Source organism: Cannabis sativa, chromosome 5, assembly GCF_029168945.1.
Source record: "Cannabis sativa cultivar Pink pepper isolate KNU-18-1 chromosome 5, ASM2916894v1, whole genome shotgun sequence".
NCBI classification, from domain to species: domain Eukaryota; kingdom Viridiplantae; phylum Streptophyta; class Magnoliopsida; order Rosales; family Cannabaceae; genus Cannabis; species Cannabis sativa.
Window position 1 is genome coordinate 20,102,485 of NC_083605.1, and position 7,924 is coordinate 20,110,408.

Here is a 7,924-nt window from a genome sequence, read left to right on the forward strand (position 1 = left end):
TTGCTCCTATTGACCCTAAAATTGAATGCACATTTAGACAAAGGAGAAAGGAACAAAAGGCTAAAAAACGCTGTAATATGGACGATGGGTTTGAGGTTGGGGGTGCTCATAATGGTGCCAATCCTATTGCTTTGGCCAATGATAGAGCTCGAGCAATAAGAGAATATGCAGCCCCAATGTTCAATGAGCTTAATTCGGGTATTGTGAGATCCAAAATCCAAGCACCTCACTTTGAGCTCAAGCCTGTCATGTTTCAAATGCTCCAAATGGTTTGTCAATTTGGTGGGTTGCCAACGGAAGATCCTCACCTCTATATTCGCTCATTTTTGGAGGTGAGTGACTCTTTCAAGCTACAAGGAGTAAGTGAAGAGGCTTTAAGGTTGGAGTTATTCCCATTTTCCTTGAGGGATCGGGCTAGAGCATGGCTTAATACTCTTCCTCCCGATTCGGTGACAACTTGGAATGACTTGGCTAAATTTTTTTTGGGAAAGTATTTTCCTCCAACAAGAAATGCAAAGTTTCAAAGTGAGATCACGTCCTTTCAACAATCAGAAGATGAGACCACTAGTAGAGCATGGGAAAAATTCAAAGAGTTGTTGAGGAAGTTTCCACACCATGGTATTCCTCATTGCATCTAACTCAAGACATTTTATAATGGTCTCAATGCAGCCTCTCGGATGGTGTTGGACGCTTCCGCTAATGGAGCCATTCTTTGCAAGTCTTACAATGAAACTTTTTAGATCTTGGACAGGATAGCTAGCAACAACTATCAAAGGTCAACTAATAGAGCTCCTACAAGCCGAAAAGTAGCGGGTGTTCTTGAAGTAGATGCTTTGGCCGCTCTAACCGCTCAAATGGCCTCAATGACCAACATTTTGGAGAACATGAATATGGGAGGAAGTGTACAACCAGTCGCTGCCATTCAAAGGGCAGAAATTTGTTGTGTGTATTGTAGTGATGGGCATATATTTGAAAATTTCCATTCAAATCAAGCTTCGATTTACAATGTGGGTAACCAAAATTTCAACCGCAACAACATTATCTGTATGCAAACTCCTACAATCCAGCATGGAAGCATCATCCAAATTTTTCATGGGGAGGTCAAGGAGCAAGTTCAAGTGGAGCACAAGCACAAGGAAAACAATTATTTCCACTGGGATTTTCTCAACAACCAAGACCTCAACAACCACACCAACCTCAAGGCTCTCTTCGAAATCTTGAAATTCAATTGGGGCAATTGACTAATGATTTGAAGAGTAGACCACAAGGCACTTTGCCTAGTGACACCAAAAACCCAAGAAGAGATGGCAAAGAGCATTGCAAAGCGGTAACCTTAAGAAGTGGAAAAATTCTAGAGTCAAATGTGGCTATAAAAAGAGGCAGCAAGGAGCCATCTTCAATCCAAAAAGAGGGGGAAACAAAGAAAAAACCAGCAATTTCAGCTGCTGAATTCCCCCAGTAGTTACAGCATCCAATTAGCATTCTGCAGCAGAAAAGCCTTTGTAAAAGCCACGTCCACCATTTCCTCAATGATTCAAGAAGCAGTAAGAACGATTGTCAATCCTGGAGATTTCTTGATTTTCTAAGGCAGCTCCACATTAACATACCATTAGTGGAAGCTTTGGAGCAAATGCCAACCTATCTAAAGTTTGTAAAGGATGTTTTGACAAAGAAAATGAAGCTTGGCGAGTTTGAAACTGTTGCTTTGATAGAGGGCTGTAGTGCTATGATGAAGAGTAAAATTCCACCTAAATTGAAAGATCCAGGCAGCTTTACATATCCAATTTCTATTGGGGGTCGAGATGTTGGAAGAGCTCTTTGTGATTTGGGAGCTAGTATTAATCTCATGCCCATGTCTATTTTTAAGAAGTTTGGAATTGGAGAAGCAACGCCAACCACCGTCACTTTGCAATTAGCAGATTGTTCTATCGCCCATCTGGATAGAAAAATTGAAGATGTTTTGGTACAAGTTGATAAGTTCATTTTTCTAGTCCATTTCATTATTCTTGACTATGAGGAAGATAGGGAAATTCCAATTATTTTAGGGAGGCCATTTCTTGCTACAGGAACGACTTTGCTAGACGTTGAAAAAGGAGAGCTTACCATGAGAGCTCAATATGAGCAAGCCACAGTCAAGGTCTTTCATCCTATGCGTGCTCCGGATGCAATTGGAGAATGCTTAGCAATTGGAGATGTGGATCCTAACATGGTTGAGGAGTCCAAATTTAAAAATAGTAAGAAGGTGAGAAAGAAGATTTCCCTTAAAGAAATTGCTAAGGATCACGAGCCACGAGAAAGCAAAGACAAACATCATTTGATCCTAAAAAACCACCCAAAAAGAAAAGAAAGAAAAAGAAGCTTAGTAGAAAAATTTGGTCTCAAATGTTTGAAGTTGGACAACAAGTGATTTTCGCCAACTCTTCAATGAAGGCTCCTGATGGACGACTAGATTCAAGGTGTGATGGATCTTTCTTGGGGGTGAGAGTATACCCCGATGGAGTGGTGGAACTACGTGATGCACTTTTAAGAAGAAAGTTCTTGGTAAAGGGCCAAGGAGTGAAGTTTGGGAGTGGTGAGGTCAACCGAGCAAAGACCTCCATCACTTTGAAAGAAACTTGAAGAAGGACTTCGGGTTGCCTTGGCCTTATTGTATCACATTTGGGCAACTCGAGAGCGGAAGAACAAGACTATATCTAGTTATATATATTTTATGTAATAAGTTTGGGGTGTACCACCCCTTGTTAAAAAAAAAAGAAGAAAAATATACATATATATATAAATATATACATACTTATATAATTACATATATATATAATTTTCAACTTCCTTTAGTTGCTAATGAGTTTATAATGGTATGGTGAATGATATTCCAGGTGCAAGGAAAAAAATGGAGTTGTTGCAATAGGCTGAAAGCATGATTTATTGTCTGAAGCAGCAGATCCCATGAGTTATAGCATTACCTCAGCATTTTGAAGCAGGTATGCATAAGAGAATGAATTGTTGAAGTAATGTTGTAACAACTGGGAGTAGTGGGTTCTCAAAAAAATACTGGGAGTATGAAAGGGAAAGAGACATGTAGCTAAGGCGTGCGCTGCATAGCAACTTGCGCAAAGTTGTCCTGGGATATCCAGATTTTCCAGATTAGATTCTTGAACCTTGGCATCCGATTGATGGTGAAGAGTCTGACTCTTGAGGGAGATTTCTTCTTTCCTTAATCTATTTAATTTATCGTAAATGTATGTGCTAGTTCTGTTTGTTTAGCTTAAATGGCTTTAGTTATGTGTTGTTATTGTTATGTGTGTTTACTCTTTAATTAGCTTATTTTTGTTGATGTCCTTACTTGTTTGTGTAGTAAATATTGTGTGGTATGTTGTGTGTTAGTGATGTTACTTAGTAGTTTTTGTTCTGTTTTGTGTTAGCTTGTAACTGAGAAGTATTTTTCATTTGCTTTAGCTTGGTTTAGCGTACCGCTCGATGAAGAAAAAAAACTTATCATCCATTTCCCGCCATTTGTGCCTTGATTTTTATGTGTTGAAAATGCCAAGTTTAAATGCTATTTTTTCTAAATGCTACTTTAGGAGGAATTCTTTCAAATAGATGTGTACTTGTGCTATCCCATTATGCTTTGAGTTTTTAAAATGATTAACACCTTGAGAGAGTTTAAGCTTCTAGAATTGGTTAGTGTAATTCTTGAGGCGAAATCCTAGCTAACTTTATAACTTGGAAATGATCTAGGCCATTTTTTGACGATTGAGCCTTGCAAGCTAACCCGAGAATATTTAAATGTCAATAGTCACCCCGAATTGAGCCAAAAGCCTAGTTTTTTTTAACACCCACCAAAGTTAATATATCCACACATACACACAAAATGTTATCCTTCACAACCCAAAAGTTATTGCTTAAGTTATCAAGGACTAATCAAACATTAATGGGGTTAGGGAAGTGAGGATACAATTTTGCAAAATGTGGTGAAACAAGTTCACATTAGAAATGATGATGGGATGTGAGTCGCGATGGTGAGAGTTTTGATTCACATAACACTTAAGTCCTTCTCTTGCTATATATATAGATATGTAAAAAAAAAGAAAAAAAGAAAAAAAACCAGAAAAGAAAATATAAAAAATATATATACATATATATACAACACTAGTAATAAATCAAATAAGAGAGACAAAAAAAGATCAGTTTAAGGCTAAGTTTGGGGTGGTACTAATCGAAGAAAAATATTGTTGCCTTTTCTCTCTTTATCTAGTTGGTTTGAAAATATATATATATTATATACATATAGCAAGAGAGTGGGAATTACATTGAGTGAACATCGTGGGTTAAAAATAAAATTTTGGGTGAGCGCTTGAGAGAAAAAGAAAAGTCCTTGATAAATTGAGATAATTAGGTCATGAGCCTAAGAAATGTCATCCTTTACCAAACCCGAACCTAAACCTCACATTTCAAGCCTATTAAAGTCCTTTAGATCTAAGTTGTAAAGCTAAGCTACATTAGTGGAGAGAGTTGCACTAGTTCAACTTATGGAAGCGAACCTTTTAAACTTGAGGATCGAGGGTAGTTGTTATAGAAATTCAAGGTGTTGGTGAGAAGTATTTGTACACTTTATTGATTGAATTATTCTTGGTAAGTATTAAGGATATAGATAGCATGCAAAACTCGATTGAAACACACAAGTTCAAGGCATATTCACTACCACCAATTACACTTCCATTCCATCGAATTCTGAGAGCATTTTCATCGCTAAACCAAGTGTGAAAGAGCAATATCTTCTCTGCTGCAAGTATGTTAGTGTCGCTGTCATTTTTTTTTTGTTTAGTCTTTTTGTTTTTCATTACTCGAGGACGAGCAATGCTCTAAGTTTGGGGTGTGATAACTCTATGGTATAGAGTTATTTTTTATGCTTTAAAACTGAGAATATTGTGAGGAGAGTAGTGAAAATGTGTTTGGTTGCTTAATTTTAAGTAGTTTTAGTTTAATTTCTATTTAGTAAGCTAACTTTTGAGTCTTGTAAAAATTATTATTTTAATTGTGTTTTTTTTATTAAATGTTGCTTGTTTGTTATGGGAAAGAAGAATTAACTTGCTAGGAAAAAGGAAGTGATGCAAAGGAAAAGTTGGAACAAAAGCTGAAAACTGGAAAGAAATGCTGAAGCAATGCTATAGAATTCTGGGCAGTTTGGGAAGTGATGTGGAAAAAGTCTAAAGAAATGACTTTCACTTTCCACTTCAGTAATTTTGTCCCAGTCACTCAAAGTACGCCAGCTGGCTACTGTGGAAGGAAGAAGACTAAACCTAGTGGGCCAAGGTGGAAAAAGATTGAGCTTCTATTTTTAGTGTATCATTTTGTACCCTAGAGACCCAACAAAGAAGAAAAGAGAGGAAGTACACCTCTGTCATCATGAGGAAGGCAGCTGCCATTTTTTGAAGAGGAGTAATTACAGAAAGTACAGAAAGGAAGAAAAGAGAAGGGGGACCCAAGTGCAAAAGAAGAGAAGGACACAAGTTTTTTTGTTTGCATTTCTTTTCCCTTTCCTTTTATATTTTGTTCTTTTCTTTCTTATCTTTAAATATCAAAAACTTGATAAGTTGTAAAAAGGGCAACAACCATGGATGAACAATTCTGAATTTGGATTGCAATTTTTGTGTTGAACATGAGCTAATTTTCTTAAGGCTTGAATGGCTATGAACTCTTATGTTGGGTATGATTAATCTTAAAGCTGATTTTAGTATTTTATGCCTTTGTTCATTCAAGTGAGTTTTCATTTTTATTTGATTATTGTTTCTTGGCCATTAATAACAATTTGCTAAGATAGATCTTGTTCTGGAAGGGTTAGATCTAGTAGTTCAACTAGAATGGAGGAAGAGAAATCCTAGATTTAGGTTTTTCTTTGTAAGAGGAATAGGAATATTTCATTTACCTTTCATAACTTAAGAATTGATGCATAATTAGTGTTCTCTAATCTGGTTTGATATAGGAATATGTGAATCTAGATGAGTTTTGGAAAATTCTCATAAACACATAAAAATTTTGTTATCATTGCAGGAATGCTAAGGTAATGCTATAACATCTGGGAAAAACTAGCATATGAAGGATTAGTTATTCAAGCCACTTTTTAAAATATTACACTTGTTGAAAGCATTTTTCCAGCAACAATAGCATTAATTTTAGCAAGTTTACTTACTGTCATTTTAATTTTGATTCATTGATCAACCATTTTTATTTTTTTTTCTTTTACTTTAAGTTGTAATTTAGTTAGTTTTACAACATATTTTTGTTTGCAATCCCTGTGGTGACGGTCTTACTTATCATTTTATTACTTGTTTGACTTCGTACACTGGCGTACATAATTTTCACAACAAGTTTTTGGCAAACCCAAGATGGTTGGCAAACCCAGTCCTGGTGCCAAACCTAAATGGGACATGGCGGGTCTGTACAGATTTCAGCAATCTCAACAAAGCTTGTTCAAAGGATTATTTCTTGTTACCCCAAATCGATCAGATGATAGGCGCCACCTCAGGTTTCAAGTTGCTATCCTTTATGGATGACTATTAGGGGTACAATCAAATATAAATGCATTTTGCTGATCAAGAATGTAATACCCTAGAATTAAGAAATGGATTAGCAAAACCTTAACTAGATAATTAAGAATAATTGGAAATTATATTATTATTATATAATTTAATATATGGGAATTAATATGATTTATAACATGGTAAGACCCCGTTGGTGAGCCAAGGGCATTTTAGTAATTTTGACCCGAGAAGGGTAAAATAATGAAATTAATTTACTAACGTGCTTATGGGACTATATTGTTATATAGTATGCCTGTGTTGTCGTGTGTTCTGACAGGTTGGCGCGGTATAGTCCCAACCAGGTATTTCAGGCTCAACCGGGTTCGGGCCCGAAATGCAATTTCAATTGAATATTGGCATTTTATTTATTATGAGAAATCTAAAAATTTATTTGGGATATAAATATGCATGAATGAATAAATTGCCCTTCTGTGTATATGCGTATGCTTTTTGGCCCTAGGGCCAAAATGGTCATTTTGACCTTTATTTGATAATTAATAAAGGAGATGAATTTTTAAGAAATGAAATGTAATTTTCTAGTGTTCTCTACCCCAAACCTGAATCCTTCTCTCTCATAAACCCTCTTTTGTTTCAATTTCTTGATTTGGAGGAATTGCTTGAAGTTGAACTTGGATTTTGGTGTGCTTATGCTTAATTCTTGCTTAAGGCTTGAGGATTACCGACACTTGGTCAGGAGCACCCGGGGATTTGGAATCTCTGTTGTTACGGAGCATCAAGTAAGACAGTATTTAGCACGTAGAGTATGCGCGGTGGCGCTTATATTGAAAGTGATATATGTGAATAATAGTAACCGAGAATAGGGTTATTACCCTAACATGAGCAGTTTAATAGCCTAGGGTTATTACCCAAGTGATATATGTTGTGAAAATACTATGCCATGTCAGATATATGTATATATTGAGATTATGAATTATGGGCCTAAGGCATAATTAAGCTAGACTCGGTAAGCTAGTACCTTGAGTTTAATTTTAATGCGGTCTAAGGTTATTACCCTAGAATATTATGAATCCAGTGAAAGCATGAGTTAGAGTTAACACTCTTAGTAAATGTTATTTGAGTATATAAAAATATATTATATGATTGATTACATAGTATGCAAGTTAGGGTTATTACCCTAAGATTATATATGTTGTAGTAAATATTGAATACACGCATGTATATAAAGAGTTATGTGTATAAGACATAACTGGGTTAGACCTGGTATATATCACCAGGATAAACCACTGAAAGAACGTAACACATGGATTACATATATACATGAATAGGTTTATGCAAGCAAGGCATAACCAGGTTAGGCTCGGTAACCAGAATCGAGGTAAACCCTA

At 36.0% G+C, this 7,924-nt stretch overlaps 1 non-coding gene across 1 annotated transcript; it reads right to left on the reverse strand.

The window, feature by feature from the left end:
- Positions 1–516: 516 nt before the first annotated feature.
- Positions 517–622, reverse strand: LOC115703341 (small nucleolar RNA R71). The gene has a single exon (XR_004009114.2). It is a non-coding gene; the product is annotated as a small nucleolar RNA R71 (small nucleolar RNA).
- Between the last annotated feature and the right edge of the window lie 7,302 nt (positions 623–7,924).